This window comes from Falco cherrug, chromosome 7 (genome assembly GCF_023634085.1).
Source record: "Falco cherrug isolate bFalChe1 chromosome 7, bFalChe1.pri, whole genome shotgun sequence".
In the NCBI taxonomy this organism is placed as follows: domain Eukaryota; kingdom Metazoa; phylum Chordata; class Aves; order Falconiformes; family Falconidae; genus Falco; species Falco cherrug.
The window spans coordinates 18,403,844-18,413,662 of record NC_073703.1 but is presented as its reverse complement, the minus strand read 5'-3'; the positions used below and the strand labels follow the sequence as shown (position 1 = coordinate 18,413,662).

General features: G+C 35.6%; 1 long non-coding RNA gene across 1 annotated transcript in view; it reads right to left on the bottom strand.

Moving 5' to 3' along the window:
• The window catches only part of LOC114014886 (uncharacterized), a 33,960-nt gene that overhangs the window by 19,440 nt on the left and 4,701 nt on the right, over positions 1 to 9,819 (bottom strand). Inside the window, exon 2 of the long non-coding RNA XR_003558580.2 lies at positions 906 to 1,157. This is a non-coding gene — a long non-coding RNA (uncharacterized LOC114014886). The remainder of the gene's footprint in view (positions 1 to 905; positions 1,158 to 9,819) is intronic.

Below are 9,819 nucleotides of genomic sequence, written 5' to 3'. Positions count from 1 at the left end.
ATTTTACTGTATGGGATATCTTTCTTGCAGATTATAATGCCCCTCAGATTATTCTGGGTTCTTTGCTCACCATTTTAAATGAATTTTTCTAAAATTCTTAGAGAAAAGTTAGACTCTGCCAAAGGCATATAGAGAAATACTCTAATTTGAAATTGAATAGTACAAAACATTACAGTTTAAGACTGAGAATCATGTAGTGAGATCTTTTGTTTATGTATTAAACCACTGAATGAAGATTATTATAATATATCTGATAGTCAGTGGAAGAACACGGGGTGGAAAGCCTCCTAGATTGTTCGCTTTGGCACTGGTGGTTTTGAAAAGAGAAATCTGTGCTGCAAGCAAATCAGATTTTTGTTTACAACTTGATAGATGGAAAAAGGACATATACTTTATGCCTCCTAAGGTAAGCTTTTCCCACCGAAAGAGCTAATTCTAGGTTGGCATTATATTTACAATGGTTGAAATTAAAATTCTATTGGCCACTTCAAAAATGTAGCAAGTCAGTGTGGGATTTTGATACAAGCAAGATATAAAAATAGACCAGCAGCCCAAAACATTTACTGCTCATAGGCAGATATGCAACGAAAAGCCTGCAATGTATTTAGGGCTGTGTTATAGATCAAGTTCTACGTTAAACCATCTGTGGGAAGAGGAAGATCATGACAAAGTCAGATTTTCTTTATAGAACAGCTGGTGAGACCAACAAAGTTACTCATATGACAGAGAAACAAATTAGCAGCAACCATAGAGGTAGGCTGCATTAAGAATGAGTAAAATTTATTATATAGTGGTCAAAAAGAACATGAAATGAAGCTATTTGTGAATTGCTGGAGCAAAGTAAAATACATGGTTCATCTCGTGTAGTATAAGCAAGAGCACTGCTTATGAAACAAACTACCTACCTCCTTTTAAGCTGCCCGTTGTTCTCAGCTCCACTAGAGACAAAGATCAGGTCAGTAGCCGGGTGTCAGTCACTGGTCCCCACAGCCTTGATTGCTGTGTAAATCACAACAGTCCAACTGGGACTGCTGCTGCAGAAGCTGGTTTTCATGTCTTGTATCTTGTCTCACCTCTGTTAGGCTCTGTCACAGACCAGCTATCTGCTGCGCTCCAGCTTCCATTCAGCCATCCCTTATCCTTCTGGATCTTGACCACTGCAGATATAAAGCACATCAAGGGCATTTTTAAAGCTTTTTTTCTCATTAACTGAGGCCCTTCCTTACTGCATTCTTCAGCCTCATTTTGAGGTTGTGTCTAGCTGACAGTTATACAGCCAGGACAGCATCTAAGCCCCCCACTAGCCAAAAAGATTTATTTCAAAGAGTATTCCTTAAAAATCTTGTAATGTAAACTTTCTCAATAAACCTTATAAAAAAGTCCAAGAGTAATCAGAAACCAAACATAACATTTGCATTGGGCAGGTGATTTCCTTGAAAACGGTGAAGGAATTAAAGTGTTTATCAAACAGTGATGACAAAGTCCAATTAGATCTTGTTTTTCACAGAAACATGGAAATCAGGTGCAGGGTGTTCTTAGCATTGTTTGTAACTACAGGGAATTAGGAAATGGAATTAAGTTGCAATATGCTACATATGGATGACTGACTTCTTCAGGACTGATGAAAAGAAAAAAGTAGTTAACCAGAAAGTACTAAATAGTGTTTTTCAATATGAAAAACATTCTGAAGATGCTTTCTCCTACATATATATGGAGTAGTTCATAAAAGAAAACTGTAACTCAAGTCATCAGAACTATTGTTATTCTGAAGCTGCCTTAATTTCTAGTTGCTTAATTTAGTTGCTTCACTCTTCTTCAGACAGGATTTTAATTTATAGCATCTGGTATAATTTTCTTGGTATTTTCCAAAATTCAAGTTTGGAGGAAAAATTAGGTTGTTGATTTGGAAACCAAAGTTTTCTACAATAAATCTCCTCTAATAAGGGCATGAAGATTTTATGTTATCATGTGACTCTTAAATTTGCAGGTACCAGGAATATAATTTTGAATATGTGAATATGTACGACTGTAATTTTTTTAACTCAGTATTAGGAAGCCAGATATAGGCAAACAGTTTGTCCCTCCACCCGGAAACATTCCAGCCAGAAGCTCTGGGGTAAAGAGATGCCTAACCATGGAGGGTTAGGCTTAGAACAGCTTTGAATCAGAACAAGAACTGCTTATTGAAAAAATATTCATACTCGCTTTTATTGTCAAGTGTAGGGTTTTAGTAATACTGTATAATCTTTCACTTTAGTTTTTTTAATTTCTGAGAAGATATTAAAATTGGAATTACTATCAATCTCAATACTTTTTTTTTCTTTCAACCTATGTTGTTTTCAGCCTTGAATACCCCTGAAACTATATAACTGGAATAGAACTGTTCTACTCTTGGGCCAAACCCCCAGACTCTTATTTTGTCAGAAATAAATAGTCACTATTTACATTTGCCTCCCATTCTAGCTCCCAGTTTTCCCATAAAAAGAACCAGGACTTCATTCTAGGATTTCTATAGTTTTAAATAGCTCACTTAAAAATAATTGAAGCCTATTCTATTATGCTTTGAGGGCTGTGCTCAGTCAATCAGAGTCTTACCAACCTACCCACCCCAGAAAAAAACCCACAACTGAAAAAGTAAAGCGATGCAAATTTTTAAGGTGCGCTTTCACATTATCTTTAATTTTTTTCCTAGGTCTGGAAACACATGCATTGCACTTTCATAGCTGTCATCTATTTCATTTCCAAAACTTTTTCCATTGCTCCTGAACAGTACAGAACTATGAAGATCCTCACTAGTGCCATAGATATTAATGATTACTGACACTATTACTGTTTCTGTAAATATTGTGTATTCCATTAATATCCAGCTTTATACCCAAAGATAACTAACTGATCACTGCAAAAGAGTACCTATAGCTGATGAGGTCATTATAACGGATTTCAAAGTATTGTTCTGGAAACTGTAAAAATGCCCAAGAACATTGATCCTATCCCAAGGACCTGGCGAAGGTCCCAATCCTGGCAGTGGATCCACATGGAAGCAATTTGTGTCCAACACATGGCCTTTTGTGTATTTCAATTTATTTATAGAAGATAATTTCTGACATCTAAGACATCAACTTTTCTTCTGTAATACTGTTCAGCAAGTTTAGCTGTCTTCTGATTTACAGTGCTATTGAAGGTTTTACAATAATGTTAGCTATGTTCAGTGTTAGCACTTTTAAAGCAAAATCCTTGAGTAGAAATGCAACCAAACAGTAAATATCTGGGGAAAGACACTGTAGAAACCTTTCTAACTTAGATATGTTTTATTTTAATATGCTACAGTAGAAATTGGTAAAATAAAATATTTCCGTAATCCAGTTAGCACACTATTGGATTTATATATGGTGAGGAACCTATGCTATTAATGGTCACAAGAATATCTAGTTTGGACTTTGGAAGCATATTGCTTTAAATATTTCTATGTTTAAAAGGACAAGCTCATCAGGTGGATACATTTTATTCCTCTCCAAAATAATATGGAATTGAAAATACTTTAAATGACTACTGTAAGATTCCACAGGAGCAGGATCTCGTCCCCTATTACAAATCATTAAGTGGTTAACAATGTGAATGAATGTGGCTGCTTCCACAAATTGTTTTCAATTAGCTGTTGAAATAGGAAACTCATCTGAGAAACTGCTCTAAAATTATATCACAAGTTTCCCAAGTGAGTACTTTGCTGCTAAACTAAAAGAGCAGTCCTGTAGCTTAAGTCACTAGAGACTGTTTATAATCAATGCTTAATTTTTCACAGGTGCATTTTTTATATATTTTGTCAGGGTACTGGCATTTTACAGCTAACTCAGATTTTGCCACACTGAAATTTGCAGTTTTAGCCCACACAGCATATATTGATAGAAGCAAGGTGTGTTGTTCAATTTGTAAGTCAATTCCACTTGGTTAACTTCCAGAAGATAATTTTATTTAAAAATTAACTTTTTGTCAATGCTGTAACCTAAGTTGGAGCACTTTGTGGAAGTCTTCTCTAGAATAACAATTCTGAACTGAAAGCTGCCTTTAAGTATTACCGCTCTGTATATATCACTACTTCCTGATATTTCATCCTTCTCTTTCCTGAAAAGTAAAATATTAACCTGTCTTAAACCTTCAAAGGGATGAGCTGTTTTTTACTGACTTGTACATGGTCTTTTAAAAAAGTAATTTTGGGGACTGCCAGATCTGGTGAGTAATCCTGGCTTGTAGTAAAGGATATGCACAGTGTCCACATTAGTTTAGAAAATATGAGAAAACCCACATTTTTTTTAATTCTGTCAAATTCAGATAGGCATCTGTTTGTTGTAGAAGTTTAATATCTGTACTCCACCTGTCTAAACAGAAGCAGAGCAGCTGACTGATTCATTGTTAATGCTTCCTGGTGAAACCATATACTAGAAGTAGGACACCAGAGACTACATCTGACTCATTTTGTTTGTGGCAATGAAATCACAAATAGTTTAGGGCTTCGGTGTTTTGCTGGATGTTTAATGTCTAGAAAAATTATTTTTTACTGCACATAGATTTGTACTAATATATTAGCACAATTAAGGAAACCACCCTGTAAATGCCTGCTGCAGGCACTTAAAAAACCACCTGTTAGAAATCTGTGGGCTGCAGAATATTATGATCAAGATCCCTTAAAGAATTATGTGCAGCCTCTGCTTACCTGTATTGTTAGGATGGATTTTATTACCATAGCATTGTTGTTTGTGATTTAATACTGCATGTTCATATAATGAAAAAGTTATTTTTCAGCTGCCCTAACATCAAAATGGCATTTCTGTTATCCTAGGCTACAAGAATTTTCAGCTGGTACCAATGCAGTGCTATTAATCACAATGTCACTAGAAAATTCCTTTTTCTCTCTGTAAATCCTCACTCAAAGATCAAAAAAGCATCCATCAAATTTGACTCTCCTATAACACTGTTGTTTTAAAGTTTAGCTCTACAATCCTTAACTGCTCCAGGCTCTGGTGCTACACTGGCCTCCATTGCTACCAGCCCATTACGTGGGTCTAAACACCATACTATCATCTTTACAGTAGCTGGCATGAAAAGTAACATCGGCCAGACACAGAATTTGAAGAGAGAAATTAAAGGATATTTTCACTAGTTTTATGTGCCTATGCAACACTGGAAGATGGAATAATAATAGCGTATATTGAGAGGAAATGGAGCACTATGGGTGTTGAGAAAAAGGAAAGAGAACAAAGATAATCAACTTGAAGTGAGGTTAGCACAGAAATGGTGTCCTCCCTCCCTCTTCCATATGCTGTGTAATGCAAAAAAAAGCTGCAAGTTCTAGTTTGAGACTTAAGTGAGACTATTATTATTTTAAGAAAACTTGTAGGATGCAGAAAAGTAATACACAGGTCAGCAGGATAATTCTGTTTGTGATAAACAGTTAAAAAAATGTTAGAGGTGATAGAATGACACAGGATCTAGCTTGGACTCTAGCTGTGCTTTGGGAGCCAACTCAGTCTCTGATTGCTCATGGCCCATCCTTGCCCTTGGAGTTCAGGAGTTACTGGGATAATAATCGTGCTTTCCCTTTGCTAACTCAGGTCTGTGAGAATCACAGCAAATGAAACCTGGCCCTTGCTGGCAATCTGATGGAAGCCACAGTTGTGGCATTTCTCAGCTCTCTCTCCTGGACAGAATGGCAACTCTTCATTCTAAGTCTCAGTATGGGTAGTCTCGACCCAGTAGTTTCTTTCACAAAAATTTGAAGCTCTTTATTACTTTAAAGGTGTATTTACCCTTTTATCAATTTTGTCTTGAATCAGCCTATGTCCACAAAAGCTATTAATGGGACACACACACATGCTATGATTGCACAAATCTCCTTTCCTTAGTAAACTAGGCTAAATACCTCTAAGAAGCCAAATGAAGGTATAATCTTTAAGAAATTACATTTTTTAAAAAAAAAATCCATTTCTTATAGACATTCCTACCAAAATTAATGTTATGTAACACTACTATTCAAATGTGCAGGAATAAATAAATTATATTCTTTATAAGAATTTTTGATCCCTCCTCTATATTTCTACATGAAAAACATGATTTTCTGTCAAGCTGTGTGGAACACCCCAGATGTTACACAGCAAATGATTGCCTTGTCTGCCTCAGAGCTAAGTCAATATTAACACCAGTGAAGTATGCATCACCATGGTGTTCAGAGGGACTTTGCATTTTGATTGAAGTACAAACACATTCAGGCTGCCAGACACGTGTAGTCCAGGTGGGAAGCATGCATTCTGTTTGGTAATTCAAGGAAATTACAAACTGGCTAAATTTTAGTCAAGGACCAAATATTCAAGAATCTGGAAATGATGGTGAGCCTTGACAATATTAACTCTGTTTTAGAGTTGCTACTCACAGTATTGTTTCTTACATTTTCTTCAAGGACTACAATAATTCCTTCTAAGAACACTATACACCCAACAGAAGGGAGCCTGAAAGAAAGACAAACAAGTTGACTCTGCTGAATATTGAGGCAAAAAGGAAATAGCTGTGTAGATATGAGGGATGTTGGACAGTTTCAGAGTTTAAAAATAGCAGTCAGTGCCTCACAAAACTTAGGAAAAAAAAACCCAGCGCATTATTTTTTTTAAGTTATCATTCATATGCTACAGAGGAGTTATCTAAAACTGAAGACAATATGTTAATCTTCTAGAGACTGTTCTCAATAGAAACTGGCAAAAAATGCAGTTGAAGGGAAGGCAACGATACAGTATTCACATGAAGTACACAGAATGTTTGAGAGGCCGATGCTTTCTATTGATGGTTCCTAAACTTCATAAAGCAGTGTGAATGCAAAACTCTAGGACATGGCTGGCTACATTCATAACAAGAAAAGGAAGGTGGAAATGATGCTGCCTTTTATCTGAAAGTCCAGGCACTAGTGCATTCATCTGGGAGAATGCACTGGGTAGATCTTCTCTGCTGAGTTCCCTCTCCTGTTTGAGGAGGTCCACTCACTCAGACTAGTTTTTGGATTTTGGAATAAACCTTGTTTTATTTCACATAAGTGTTCACCGAGTCAGAATGACTTAAGCCTGGTGTGTAAACCAGGAACTGGGGAGGTAGGGTGCTCTTGGTTTTTAATCCCTGTTCAGATAGACATTTAATGTTCTTTAAGTGGAACAGCTAAACCAGAGAAACACACTCCAGATACTCTGCAGAACTCTGATTAGATCAGACTCATAGGAAGTGTTGATTCTAGGACTAACAAGGGGTTTTCCTTTACAGACTGTAAACTAATTGAATAGTGGATGACAGCAATCCTCACTGTTTTCTGTTTTGTTATCCTAACACTTTCTTTTCTTTCAGTTTGGCAGCCAATCTGATGAATAAAAATCCGTTATTGGCAAAGACTTTCTCGGAATTAATGGACATTTTACAGATGTGATGATAATGCCAAGGAATCAGTTTCAGTTCTAGTTTTATGAACAGAAACTTGTAGGCAAATACATGATTACTTGTAAAGAATATAAAGAAATCTAACAACCTAAAAGTGTGTCACTTTCTCCTTACAGTGATCTGCCCAGAGTTGCTGATACCTCGGCAGAAATTCTAAGTAATATTCTATTAAAGGAATGTTACATAGAACATTTTCTTTATTTATTTCTGTATTATTAGTTTGTTTCTTTTGGATGATGGAAAAATACTTATTGCTTAGGAGCTGGTATTTTTAAGATCTCCCTAATAGCAACTCATTGTGATACAACGTAAGTTATTTTATGATTTCAAAGCAGACACATCGTTTATTATTTCCAGTACTATCTGCAATAGTCTAAAAGCCGCATTGGAGCATTGTACTTCTATGAGTTTTAACTCACTTTTTTGTCTTTTCTTTTCTGGAAGGATTTATCCTCTTTTTGTCTGCCCACCACAATGTGGTTTGCTTGTGGGATATCTTATATGAAGAATGGCTAATATTTTGTGTAATGAGTTAATCAATTTTTACAAATCACAACAAAAGGAAGCATCATAGAAGAAATTTTCAGTTCCTGTTTACAAGAGCACATACTGTTGTGTATCTGTTCACAATATTCTAATGAACTAGAGTATTCTGGCAAAGAATTTCTCCCTTTCTTTCTCTGACAAGGCTTGTGAGAGAGAAACCAATGTAGCAGTAGGATTCTTGTAGTATAGCAGTTGTCAGTATAACCTGGCAATTGTTATCAACAAGACAACTTCTCCAATAAATATACATTGCTCCCCCTTTTTTTTCAAATTTTTTTAAAGCAGAAAATATGACAGTAAACCATACCCAATAGTGTCATTTTTCAACAAGAGTCTCTGGGACTTTTATTGGATTGGTATTATGTCACTTTTCATGCTACTTAAGGCTTCTGCCAATATAACAATGTCTGGAATCACCCCAGTGGAACCAAGTTCTTTACTACTGAATTGCTTAATTGAGTAGAAGTGGACACAAAGGCTAAACCAAGTAGTTATTTGCTTGCATTTTGTTTACTATGTGGAGTACACACAGTAGTAGACATCTAGGATTGAATTTGTTATAAGGTGAATGAGAAAAATTAATCCAATAGACAAGGTATGCGTCCTGTGTCTCTAACCTGGGAACCAGACAAGCATTTGCAATAGATAAATGGATGTACATAGTATTGTTTTTCTAAGAACAATTTCAAGCTTTATTTCTTAATGTTCATCTACTAACTTTAATTTAAGCTAAAGTCACAATGAAAAGCTGCTCAAACAAAAAAAAATATTTAAGAAATACTTTTCTTTTGCATCCTAGTAAACAAACAGGATTTGTAATGGCAATGGCTCTATTTGTAGCTATTTTCACTCTGATAGCGCTTATCCAATTCAAACATGTCTTGTAACTTTTAGGATGTGTTGTCTGATGAGTTTGAGTAATTTTGACAGGAGAAATACATGCAAACTGAAGAGACAGTGACTCTCCTAGATGTTTTTTTTTTATTATTATTCTGCACAATGGTATGTTGGAAGTGCTTGAAAAGACAATATATGGTTTGGGTTGGTTTTTTTTTTAATTTACAGAAGTATACTTTTAAAGTTTAAAAGACTGGAAGTTTATGATTTCTTCAGGGTTGTGTATTAAGCTGTTCATATTTTCTTAAAAAAGAAAGGATAAACATGTTATATATGCCTAAAAAACATTATAAAATGATGTTATAAACAGATTAGATCACACCTTAGTGTTTATACTTATGCCAAATTCCTGAAGGTATGATACTGTAACAACAAACCACAGCAGACCAAATGCAATCAATTTCACAAGCATACCTTATGGAATACTTGAATACTTGAGTAAACCATACATGTGTTGAATAGTGTTTGTTTTGCAGATGTTCATTTAGGATCTGTTTGTGCATTCATAGTTACAGGCTTCCCATCTGAACATATCTATTCTAATAAAATTTTGGCAGCAGCTCCAGTTGCAATGTCATGCGGGTTGGTACTTGTGTATGTGTGTAGTGCCTCTAGGAATAACAAATAATATTTAAAAAAACCCATAACATCAATGGTAATGAGCAAGACCTCCTCACTCTACTGTAGTTTTTTTCACTAATATACAAAATTGGAACTAGACAATTGCACTCTGATTCCCAGATTACAGCCAAATAGTGACCAGATACAGCATGAAGTCCTCATTCAGTAGGGTTTTAAAGAAAAAATCATCAAGTATATTTGTCACAGTAGTTTAGTAGTACTTCCCCCAGTAGCTTTCTAGCACTTAAATGTACCAAGTCTGCTTCCGACATGTGTTCAGCTTCAGGAATC